This window comes from Saccopteryx leptura, chromosome 3 (genome assembly GCF_036850995.1).
Source record: "Saccopteryx leptura isolate mSacLep1 chromosome 3, mSacLep1_pri_phased_curated, whole genome shotgun sequence".
NCBI lineage: Eukaryota > Metazoa > Chordata > Mammalia > Chiroptera > Emballonuridae > Saccopteryx > Saccopteryx leptura.
The window spans coordinates 160,531,729-160,544,691 of NC_089505.1; the positions used below are offsets into that span (position 1 = coordinate 160,531,729).

The following is a 12,963-nucleotide window of genomic DNA, read 5'->3' on the forward strand; positions in this document are numbered from 1 at the left end:
GAAATGGCTGTTAGAAGCAAGTAAAAATAAAAGAATAAAGTGATCCTTCTCTCCTCTCCTTCCTAAAGGGTATATGCTCAGTGAAAATATCATGCTATGTTTTAAGCCAAATGAACTTATCCCAACAGTTAAATGCCATCTGCAGCTCTGACCATTCATTAAAAGGGCAAACCAAAATATTACAGCCCAGTACAGATGTCTGAAATATCCAAATGCTTTGTTTTCGGGTGTATCTCTAAGTGGGGCTGGTTAGAAGTTGAGACGCTTATGCCCCAAAGATTGCTGCTCATGAACTTGTCTACAGGAATGAATGCTTTCGGGAAGAGGGAAAGCTAAAAGCCAGACCAGCTCTTGTCCATCTCCCTTTCAAGTCTGCCTTTGGTCCTATCCTTTGGCAATGTTATTTCAAAGGCATCAGGTGAAATTCCCACCTTCTGAGGTCCACTATCCCAAATCTTCTCCTTCATGTTCTTTCCCCCTGGTTTTAGCCCCCTCCCTCTTGCTCTCCTCAGTCCTCCTATTACCACCCTCAATCATCTAATCTATGACTTAGCATCATGGAGATGTATCAAGTTTCTGGGTGGAAATTGAGGATCTTATTTTCAGTCAGTTCGCCACCATTCTTCTTCTCTCTTCCCACTTGTCCTTTTTCTTCTCAGCCTCCACTCTCCTTGCAGCCTTTTATATTATGTCTTAATTTTCACTTGGAAAGAAGTGTCTTCACTAAAAGGATAGAAGACAGGCAGGGCCCTTTAAACAGGAGAGAAAAAAGGTCATCATCACTAAATTTCAAAACTCAAAGGGAAGCCGATAAGACTGTGTTATCCAGGGCATATTTTCTTTCACTGGGGTTCAGTGTTCAGATTCAGTGAATGGCAGGAGGAAGCCAGCTATACATGAGACACCACCACTGCCTGTCTATATGCAGGAACCTGCCCCGCTGTCCACAGACTCTGTTGCTCTAAGCCAGCGGTTTAAAATATGTATTTCCGATGGCTTTAGGCGACCCCTGTGTTTTGGTCGTTCGACCCCCGCCGGGGTCGCGACCCACAGGTTGAGAACCGCTGCTCTAAGCAATCTTACTCTGGCCCTTGACCATGAAGCACAGATGACTGAACACTGGGTTCCTGACACAAATCCAGTTTGTTCTTTAGGCTGGCCAACTACCTATGACTTGGTTGCCTGGCTCAAAAAATTAGCATGGGCCCATGAGACTCTGGATTTGGGAATCTGAAGTGAAGAAACTGGAAGTCTTGAGTCAGACTTATATGAAAGCTAAGTTAAAGGGAAATTAGGTAAATTCTGGACCACAAAGAAGACGAAGTTATGAGGAAACAGAACAGAATGAAGCAGATCCACAGAGAGAAGGGAGAGCGTGAGAAAAAAGAGAAACTCCATGTTCCTAATGATTTTGTGGTTTCAATTTGAGTATATCCTTGCATTTTTCCTCCTTTTTATTGAAGTAGATGTGGATGGGTTTCTGTTCATTGCTATAACCCTAAAAAAAATGACTAGAATATAAAATCATTGACCCAATAATATGATTGCTAGTTTTAGCTTGGAGGTAGATCTGATAACTCCTTATCATGTTAGTTTCAAAGCTTGCTAAAGATTCAAATTGAGTTACTAGAAATTGTAGGTTTAGTCAGTCTGAATTATGCAAAATGTTTACCAAAGGTTACACTGGCCTTTGCTCTCTGAATTTTCTCATCAACAGGCTAATTCTCAATGGAAACACTAGAAAGATTTCTCCTTTGCAATATTACCTTCTTTCTTCACACTCAGTCATTAAAATAAGCTGGCTGTGCCCCTGTATTCATCACTAATAATCACCCTGAGGAAGATATGGAGACCTAGTACAGTGCTATGTACTCAGCAGTAAATATTAACCAATTATGACCAGGAGCCAGAATTTTCAACATCCTTTTGTGTGAGAACATCAAGGTCTATTAGTCTGAAGTTGCTATCCTTAAACACCTATCACAGTGCATATTTTTATTATTGCTAATCCTGCCCTTTAATCACCTCTGTTCTAGAAGACAAAGAATGGCAGGCATTGAGTGAGAGGTTCTGAGAATCGGGTTATTTTAGCATTCTATGAAGGATTCATTTCCTCTTCACACCACCTGCCTTTGTTTATAAGTGAATGTCTCTCTATTGCTCTCCTTCAGTGCAAAGATTCATATGCAAAACATCTGCATAAACGAGTAGTGACAAAATCTGAAGAAATGTGCTGTGCAACAACAGCAGCTCTAAGTCCCACAATGGTGCAGGACGCTCTAATGACTCAAATGACCTTTCTGCTAACCGATTTGCATCACTTCCTTTGTTCTAGTTTTGAACTATATGGAATTACAATAATGTGAATAATTTTTCTTCTACAAAATAAACAACACAAAACACAGGAAATCTATAAAGAGTTTTGACAATTGAAACACTTTTTAATTTGTTTAAACACAGTAAGATTACTTTTCTACGAGCAAATGCAAATTTACTAAACTGTTAGTTTAGTGAGAATTCCAAGAATAAATTTATGAAAGTGAGTCAGAAAAGTAGTATTTAGTTGATAGCTAATTATTACAGGAGGTGGGGGAGAAGAAGAAAATTAAAGGGTATGTGGTCAAGTCACCTTACCCCAAACTTTCTTTTTTTTTTATTTTTATTTTTTTCTGTATTTTTCTGAAGCCGGAAACGGGGAGAGACAGTCAGACAGACTCCCGCATGCGCCCGACCGGGATCCACCCAGCACGCCCACCAGGGGGCGACGCTCTGCCCACCAGGGGGAGATACTCTGCCCCTCCAGGGCGTCGCTCTGTTGCGACCAGAGCCACTCTAGCGCCTGGGGCAGAGGCCGAGGAGCCATCCCCAGCGCCCGGGCCATCTTTGCTCCAGTGGAGCCTTGGCTGTGGGAGGGGAAGAGAGAGACAGAGAGGAAGGAGAGGGGGAGGGGTGGAGAAGCAGATGGGTGCTTCTCCTGTGTGTCCTGGCCGGGAATCGAACCCGGGACTTCTGCACATCAGGCCGACGCTCTATCACTGAGCCAACTGGCCAGGGCCACCCCAAACTTTCTAATAGGTTGCACCTAACAAATACTTTAAAACGTATGAGCATGTGTTGGATCTGAGTTCTAGTCTGACTGGTCCTCCAGGGCAAGGCCAGTGACCAGGGATGGTTCCAAGTGCAGGCAGAAGGAAGAAGAGTCAGAGTGCCAATGGCATCAAAGGCCTCTAAAAAAGGGGCCAGACTGCTAAAGCAGGCTAGCAGTTAGCCTGACACATTTACCAAGCAGATAAATGAAGGGCTGGCACAACATGGCAGCAGACATCTTGGCAGTAAGTTTCAGGGATTCTCTCACACAAGGACTAGAGATCATCATTGAGGTCTTTTGTGGGGGGATTTAGGCAAATATCAGCAAAGGGGGTCAAGACATAAACCAGTTAACAGGACCAACTTTAAGATATAAAATGAACAAGGGTTCTATCACAGCAAAGCCAACAGCAGAAATTATCAGGCTAACTAATGACCAAGGGGTCCTTTAATTTCCTCTGCTAATAGGCTGCTCCAAGAGTATGGAACAGGACCAAGACAACAGGTGAGAAAGATGGATTTAAAGTGCTGATGCACAATAAATACATGATAAATGAAATTATTAGTTATTGTGGGTGAAATAACTGAGAGAAAGTGGTCCTGAAGGTGAAATCTAGACCTAGGCACACAGAGAAACATGGTTGGTGGGCAGAAGTCCAAGCAGGTGGGGCAGGCTCCGGAACTCAAAGCTATCCAGTGGCAGGTCCCCATGGGGCTGGAGTACCAGGGCAGGACTCTAGTCCTCTACAGAGGGGAGAGAGAATATTCATAAGAACAAAACCATAGCTGCACAAACAGGAACAATGGCATGGGTAGTGCATTGATTTCTCTTCAATATGGGTAACATTGACCCCCAGAGCAAGATTGAAGAGAGAAGCAGGGTAAGAAGCTAGGGCTTATCCAACCATCACCACTTAGTTGTGGGTTTAAGGGATGCTGGGAACCAAAGCTAGGCTTGCTCTCCTATCTTCCCTGCTCTGAGATACAGGGAGAACATCTGGGTGTATATCTGTGCATCCCCAACCCAAATGCAGGTGAATAGGAATTAGACAAGTTGCAGCTTGCCTGTGCTTTTTCGTAGTACTGTGACTTGTATTATTGTTTGTCTTGTTCACTTGGGGGTCTATGTTACCAACTGAGAAACACACAGAGTTAGGGTAACATCTGTTTCCAGAATAGTGACAATATGTGTCATATCTCTTGTATTTTTCATGTAATTTTCCCTTTGATTCTACTATGGAGAGATTGAGCAAGACTTGGTGTAAGTGTACAGACAGAATTCTTGTTTTTTACTCTAAAAAGCCAGAGAGCAATGGCATGTTGAGCTGGGGCCATTCCCAGGATTCCTGTTCAGACTTACTCAGCATGCTCTCTGGAGTATACAAGTTAAGGTCAAGGTTCTACACCGGTTGCTTAATTATTTGGCAAGGAACCCTGCCAACAAATATCAAGCCCAGACTAAGCACATTGCTGAGGACACTGGCCAGCCCTTCTGGGGTTCTCTGGGGTGGGAAAGGTTTCTAGTCTTGCCTCATGGATGAGAGGTAGAGAGATGAGTAGTTGCTGAGCTGAAACCCTATCTGGAGAAAGAAAAGCCTTTGTCTCCCATTCTTCTTGTTGTCTTCACTTATAGGATAGCTGTCCCTTGATGGCATCAAGCCTGTGGCTGTGGTATTCATATCACTAACCCAAATTCTCTAATGATTGTCATGGCAGTTCGTGCCTTCTCTGTGGTATCGTGGTGAATGTCTGGGTTTTGGGAGCAGAAAGACCTGGCTCACCATCTCAGCTTCACTACTTCACAACTATATGACCGTAAGTCATGTCCCCTCTCCTCAGTATCCCCGTCTATGAAATTGGGGTGGGGGAATTATACAGAAGTTGGGTAAACAAAGCAGTATGCATAGCACACAGTTAGGTGGTCATCATGTGTGTTCTTGGAGCCAACCTAGCTCCCAGACTCTACTTCTAGAGTGCATATTCTGATATGAATAGTCTCCTATGTCTCACAGAGCTACTGGTCTTTCTCCCAGGAGTCCTATAAACTAGCTAATCCCTCGACATGGGAAAAAAGCCAGGCATACTCTGTGCCACTTCTGTAGGTCCTGCTGTCAAAGTTCTGAGAGCCATCTGAGGCAGGCTGGGGGTCTCTGAGGCCCAGTTTTAAGGCTTCTACAGAGAACTGTGGGTCCAAGGACCCATCTTTAGGTGTTGTGGCAGGATGGTCTGTGGCCCAGTTCCTATGGGTGCTGAGTTTATTGGTCAGAGGCAGCCACTACATAATACCCACAACCATGATTCTTATTGAGGAGCCACTGCATCACCTCACCTGCAGGTGTTGTAAGGTACCAAAAGCTACAGAATCAATATTAATGTTTTAAGAGGCTTAAAGAACATTTTATTAATTTGGGTTAAGGTGTGCAGAGAAATTGTGAGAAATAGTCTCTGTATTGTGTGATTGGCATAACCAGGATGGCCCTTGGCATTGTATTGTAAATGCAAAGGGGAGGAAAACATGGATTCCCAGACATTCCACCACCCCTGTGGGGAAAGGGGTGAATGGCTAGCCAGGTGCAGGGAGAAAAAAGCCAAAATAAACCTTTTCTTATAGTAATGAGCCATTTGCGGGCATTTGTCCCCATGAAACTACCTCTCCTATGTAAATGCATATGGTTAATACATGTGACTCTGGACAGAGAGATGGCGGATAAACACTAGAAAATATAGGAATGCCTTTTAATATGTAAAGAGACATCTTTCTACCATTGTGTTGACTTGTAAATTTTGTTTTCTCCAAAATGATGTATGGCTTGCAAATTGAACATGGTCCTATCATGTTAAGGACATATGACTATAACCAATAGTGGTAAAGGGCTCCTAATTACAAATTTTGCTTCTGTACTTCCCATTTACAATACTATAAAAACTAGGTAGAACAAAGGGCCAGCGTGCTCTTCCTCAGATTTCTGTCGGAGTTGCCGCCGCTTGGCCAAGTTAAGACAATAAAGTTTTGATGTGTAATCGATGGACTTTGTTCGTGTCTTCCATGTTTTGGGTCCCTCCGGATTAGGTTTAACACTTATAGGGTGCTTTCACCTTTGTTTTTTCATTTAAACATCATCATAACAGAGGCTGAATGAAAGCTGCATTATTCCCACTTTATAGATGGGAACCCTGAAGCACACAGCAATCACCTACTAGCCCTCAGCTACACAGCTTTTAAGTAGAGGTTTTAAGATGTCTAGTCCAGGCCTTGCTCAATGCCAACCTACCTCTTCACTGCCGGAGGAAGGCTCTCTGTTGGCACCATATTAGGTAAGTTATTTATCATTTGACCAACAAACATTTATTGCTTACTGGTTAATAAGAGTTCTTATTTAAGAACTGATACTCAGGCCCTTTCTAGCTAAGATCTCATTAACTTTTTACAATCTTCTGAGGTAAGTCATCTTTTCCCTTTGCAGCACTTACCACTGGTTTTATGTATACATATATTTGTGATTATTTTCTGTTTTTCTTCCCAATTACACGAGAGGTTCCATTAGGGCAGGTAGCATATTTGTTTATTTTATTGGTTTTAAATGTAGCAGATACTCAACAATAACTACTTGTTGAATGAATAAAAGTCATGTTATCCTTTCTTTCAGATGACAAAACTGTACCCAAAGGTTATTTGCCCAAGTTCTCCTTCAGAAGTAACTGAAACTTTCTAAGATTAGCCTCATTCTACCAGGGTCCCTCTCAAAGGGATTTTAGAGTTTAGCAATCATGGTGTCAGCAACCCTGGTCAAACCTAGTCAGTCAAAAATATCAAGAATAAGCTGGTTACCGCCAGTCCATAAATAACAATGTTATGACTCTATTATGTACTATCTACCATTTATCATAATAATGTTATTGGTGTGATTATATTTGTATAGGGCATCAAGACATAGAAACAACCAAAAAGCCCGTCAATAGATGACTGGATAAAGAAGATGTGGCACATATACACTATGGAATACTACTCAGCCATAAGAAATGATGACATCGGATCATTTACAGCAAAATGGTGGGATCTTGATAACATGATACGAAGTGAAATAAGTAAATCAGAAAAAACCAGGAACTGCATTATTCCATACGTAGGTGGGACATAAAAGTGAAACTAAGAGACATTGATAAGAGTGTGGTGGTTACGGGGGGAGGGGGGAAAGGGAGAGGGAAAGGGGGAGGGGGGGCACAAAGAAAACTAGATAGAAGGTGACAGAGGACAATCTGACTTTGGGTGATGGGTATGCAACATAAGTGAACGACAAGATAACCTGGAGTTGTTATCTTTGAATATATGTATCCTGATTTATTGATGTCGCCCCATTAAAAATAAAATTGTATTTGTATAGGGCATCACAGTATTCAGAACATTTTGACCTTCAACATCCTGAGGGAACAGAGGGAAAGATATTTTACTGGGAACTGAGACCTGAGAATTACCCAAGATGATGTAACTGAGAAGTGGAACCAAGACACAACACCAGATGGAATTTCAATGTAAGGAGAAATTTTAAAGTTCTTAAACATGGAAAGCATATGAAATGGGTAAAGAATTTGGAAATGTGAATTCAAATCTATACACTCATATACAACCTGTTCAAGATCAAATGGTGGTCCTGGCTCAGTCATAGAGCGTCAGCCCAGTGTATAGATATCCTGGGTTTGAGTTCTGATCGGGCACACAGGGGAAGTGGTCATCTGCTTCTCGAGCCCTCCCCCTCCCCCTTCTCGCTTTCTCTTCTTCTCTTCCTGCAGCCATGGCTCCACTGGTTTGAGTGCAATGGCCCCTGGCATTGAGGATGGCTCTGAGAATCTTCCGCTTCAGGTGCTAAAAACAAAGCTCATTTGCGAGCATTGCCCAGATGGGCAGAGGCCTAGATGGGATTTGCCTGGTGGATCCTGATCTGGGTGTATGCGGGAGTCTGTCTCTATTTCCCCTCCTCTCACTTGGAAAAAGAAAGGAAAAAAAGATCAAATGGTAAGTTTAAAGGCAGAGATTCTTTAAGTATTCATTCACTTAGAAAACTGGAAGCATGAAGAGAAATTATAGAAAATGTAGCATCTTTTTTTTTTAATAGGTATGTAATTATTGTCATTTTATTTATATATATATTTTTGTAATTCTTTTTTTTTAATTATAATTTTATTTTTTTAATGGGGCGACATCAATAAATCAGGTTACATATATTCAAAGATCAACAAGTCCAGGTTATCTTGTCTTTCAATTATGTTGCATACCCATCACCCAAAGTCAGATTGTCCTCTGTCACCTTCTATCTAGTTTTCTTTGTGCCCCTCCCCCTCCCCCCTTTCCCTCTCCTTTTCCCCCCTCCCCCCGTAACCACCACATTCTTATCAATGTCTCTTAGTTTCACTTTTATGTCCCACCTACGTATGGAATAATGCAGTTCCTGGTTTTTTCTGATTTACTTATTTCACTTCGTATCATGTTATCAAGATCCCACCATTTTGCTGTAAATGATCCGATGTCATCATTTCTTATGACTGAGTAGTATTCCATAGTGTATATGTGCCACATCTTCTTTATCCAGTCGTCTATTGATGGGCTTTTTGGTTGTTTCCATGTCCTGGCCACTGTGAACAATGTGTAGCATCTTTTGATTCAGTTTAGTATGATGACTTACTCCTAAAAAGATGAGGTAGAGAGAGGGCACTGCCCACATTAGATCTGCCTTTAGGGCAGCACAGATGCTGGGGGACTGGCCCAGCTGCCCACTGAGGATCAAGCGGATTGTTTGAATGGTCTTCCCAAGCTCCTAGCACGTTTCTCATAGAGTCAGCACAGGAGCCCAGAATATAAGAGCCTCCCCAACTGCTAGGCAGAGTATCAATGTCTGAGCAGGCCACAAGCAGCAAGGCCACAAGCAAAGGTAAAGAGATCTCCAGTTTCCAGAGAGAAGTGCAAGAAAAAAGCACAACCTCAATCCTTAAAGATTTGAATGATTACTCTCTAGAAAAACAGAAAGCAGGTACTAGTAGAATGAGGAGGGCTGACCACCAATAGAAGAGCTACTCTTGCATGGAATGTAACATATTTAATGCATCCAATAACCATAATAAAGGAATAGGGTAGTCAGAACCACATCAATTTTTACAGATGATGAAACTGAAGCTCAAGACCACACAGGTAATAAGCAGTGGAACCACAACTTGAATCCACAGTTGTCCTCTTCCATCCTTTAGTCACATAGAGGAGGAGAAAGTACAGCTCAAGGGGTGTAAGAACAGGAGTTGGCCTGACCTGTGGTGGCGCAGTGGATAAAGCGTCGACCTGGACTGCTGAGGTCGCCGGTTCGAAGCCCTGGGCTTGCCCGGTCAAGGCACATTCGGGAGTTGATGCTTCCTGCTCCTCCCCCCGTCTCTCTCTCTCTCTCTCTCTCTCTCTCTTTCTCTCTCTCTCCTCTAAAATGAATAAATAAATAAAATAATTTAAACCTATAAATAAAAAAATTAAAAAACAAAACAAAACAGGAGTTGGTCTGCTTCCTGAGTCAGTCTAGACTAGAGGCATGTGTCTCTAGATACCAGGCTCTGTGAGAGAGGTAGGCATGCTGGGGATGATGATGGTTGAAATACCCAATATAATGGGGTACCTCCAGTGACTGTGGATTTGGAAAATGCAGCAAGCTGAATTGGATGCAGGTTGGTAGACAATGGGGAGCAGCGGAAAGCAGAATCAATAGAAATGAGGCTGGGGTCAACAAAACATGAAAATGTTCTAGGCTCTTTTAATAAGAAAAAAATGAAAATGTGGCCCTTTTAATAAGAGGTGTGCTTTCTGAACACCTGTCATCCTGGGCTGTAATAATACATCATAATTTGATTTACAAAGGAAGATACCACTTCTATGTAACATAACTACTCTATAGCATTTATGTGAGGGTGTCCTTGATATTTGAAAATGCCTATTCACTGAGAAGAGCCTAAGACTTTCCACTTATTTTTCACTACCTTTGCACTGTTTGCTTTTCTTCTCTTCCTCTCCACTTCCTGAATTTTGCTGCATTTATTTGAGAGGCTTTACCTTCCTACTAGGTAAGAAGAGGAGTGCCTGAGACCGAAATGTCCATTTGCTCAATGAAAGTCAAGTGCCTCTGACACACACCAAAATTGAACTGTTGCTGCAAACAGCCATGATTGTAAACAAAAGCTAAAATAATAGCATTTATTTAAGTTTTGTCTTTGTCTCCTAGATAAGAAGATTTCAAAGGTAGTGACCCACTTTGCATTAGAATCTACAATACACAAGGGAATATGAATATGCATGCATGTGTATAAATAAGACAGAGGTTACATGAAAATAAAACCTGGCTGTCTTATAGGTAATGCATGCATTCTTCAATTTGATTCTAGTTCATCTACAAAACAACAAAAAGTGGAATGACCCACCAGGCTGACTTTATGATTCACTATTGAGCTGAAAGATATAATTTGACTGTCACAATCCAGACCCAGAATATGAGGACAAATTCACAGTGTTACAGAAACACTGGACAAGAGAGAAGTCAAGCTCCAGCAACTGCATATGCTCTCTCTCCTTCATTGTCAATTCCAGAGAAAGCTGAAAGGAAAAGGGAGGGAGGGCTGCATGGAGGTGATCACAGACTGAAGGAGCCAGTGAATAAGGAGAATTCCCTTAGAAATATATTTCTCCTGGCTAGCGGTCCACCAAAATAATGTAACTCAAAAATCCCTCTAACCATTTTTGATGACCATGTTATTTACAAGGAAGGTTTTGTGAGAAAACTGATTTTATCCAAACCTGAATGAGTATAAATTCTGTGTGTGTGTGTGTGTGTGTGTGTGTGTGTGTGTGTGTGGTGTGTAAAACAGGCCAAGGGATACTAGCTGTTACATTTGCAGAACTCCAGTCATTAGGCTGATCCAGGGCAGGAGAGTGTTTCAGGGAGCATATACCGAATTGTAATGGAGTGTTCAGCCACGCAGAGGCCAGTGAGCTATATTTTGTATGTTTCCCTGCATTTACTTTCAAGAAAATATTCCAGTTCAAATCCCTACTCCTCTTCCCCCTCCTCAAGGAGCTTCTCTCCAGAGTCCAGTTCAGAAGCAACACTAATCCTCACTTTTCTGGCAGGCCATTCAGAGGCTTCAGGTATCCAGCTCAGTGCTCACAAAGAAAATGCAGACATAAACATGACCACAGCACTACCCATTCTTTCCTCCAAGATGTACAATTCCAAGCCCTTTTCCTACAAACACACAATTTCTCCAGGCACAGCCACACGTCTGCCTCTATAATTATTGTCTCTTATCAAGCACTCCTTTAGCGGGGGGACAAAAAAGCATGTGTGAGGGAGTACACTCCCCTCTCAGTAGTGGGCTGCTCAGCTGAGAGAGGGAGGGTTTACCATTGAAAGTCGGATGCTCTGTTTCCCTGTCGTCACAGACCCACTCATTACTAACCAGTGTCAGAATGAGCCACAACTTGTGCATCAGTCCAAATGCCTCTAGTTAGTGAGCACCATCACCATCAAACATTTGCTGAAATAGGTTACCTGGGGAAGAAAATGAAATTGCCTTTGGACATTCTTTCATAAAGGCTTAAAGGTGGGTTTTCACCTATTTAGTTTTCACCTATTGGAGAAGTGTGAAGCAAAATTGGTAAAAACAGTGTTTTCAAAGTCTCTTCCTTTAGGCAGTGGTCGTAAAATGACATGAACGTTATAATTGTGTTAGCACATTCTGTGTTTTGGCACATGCTGGGATTCTTTGGACAACAACAAAAAACATGTTCTGCGTTTCCATCCCTATTCCAAGAGTGTTCACAGCCAAATTCTGACTTCGGATCTTGAGCTGCTGGTAGGAAGATATGAGCACAATCCCTCCTAACACTAGGGATTTAGGGTGTGCTGCCACCACTGGATCTACTCACAAACAAACAAGATACAAGTTCAGATGAAAACCATGCTTTCCTGTTTTAACCAATGTAACTTTCCTTTAACTGGTCTAGAATGTCATCAAAGAAGAAGAGGTAGAATCTTCTAGCAAATGGTGAAGTCCACAATCTTCCTTCTCATTTATTTATTTATTTATTTATTTATTTTTGCTGGATGGACAAGGGTCTAAACAGCCAGGACATCATCACTGTAAGAGTAGAATTCAAGTGTGAGTTGATATGCATAAAGAAACATTTGCAATTCTGGCCAAGATTCCCAGAATGCCCTGGGAAACAGGCATGGCACCCTAGAATTTCTACAAAGAGTCTGAGTGACAATCTGTTTAAAAGGAGATACAGTGGATTTTCACAGTTCTTTTTCTTTCTTTTTTTCTTCTCTTGAGAGAAAGAGACAAGAAAGGAGAGAGACGAGAAGCATCAATTTACACTTGCGTCACTTTAGTTGTTCACTGGTTGCTTCTCATATGTACCTTAACCGGGGGGCTCCAGCTGAGTCAGTGGCCCCTTGCTCAAGCTGGCAACCTTGGGCTTAAGCCAGTGACCTTGGGAACATGTTGATGATCCTGTGCTCAAGCTGGTGACCTTGTGCTCAAGCTGGCAAATCCATGCCCAAGCCGGAGGAGCCCATTCCCAAACCAGCAACCTCGGGGTTTTGAATCTGGGACCTCAGCACATCTCAGGGCAACACTCCATCCACTATGCCACCACCAATAAGGCCAGTTATTTTCTTAACCAGGAGTAAGAAACATTTTTATATACCTAATCAGTACATATACAAACTCAAGTTGTACAATTAAAAAAAAATTTTATGAAACAATACTGACCCAACTATGTTGCCTTATATTCAGACATTTTCTATTGATTCTATTACAATAAATGAAGCGGTAGAGCGTCGGCCTGGCGTG

General features: G+C 42.1%; 1 protein-coding gene and 1 non-coding gene across 4 annotated transcripts in view; both read right to left on the reverse strand.

The window, feature by feature from the left end:
• DDAH1 (dimethylarginine dimethylaminohydrolase 1) overlaps positions 1 to 12,963 on the reverse strand; it is a 164,274-nt gene that overhangs the window by 138,831 nt on the left and 12,480 nt on the right. The gene's annotated exons all lie outside the window — the stretch shown is intronic.
• TRNAI-GAU (transfer RNA isoleucine (anticodon GAU)) lies at positions 2,980 to 3,055 on the reverse strand. The gene has a single exon. It is a non-coding gene; the product is annotated as a tRNA-Ile (tRNA).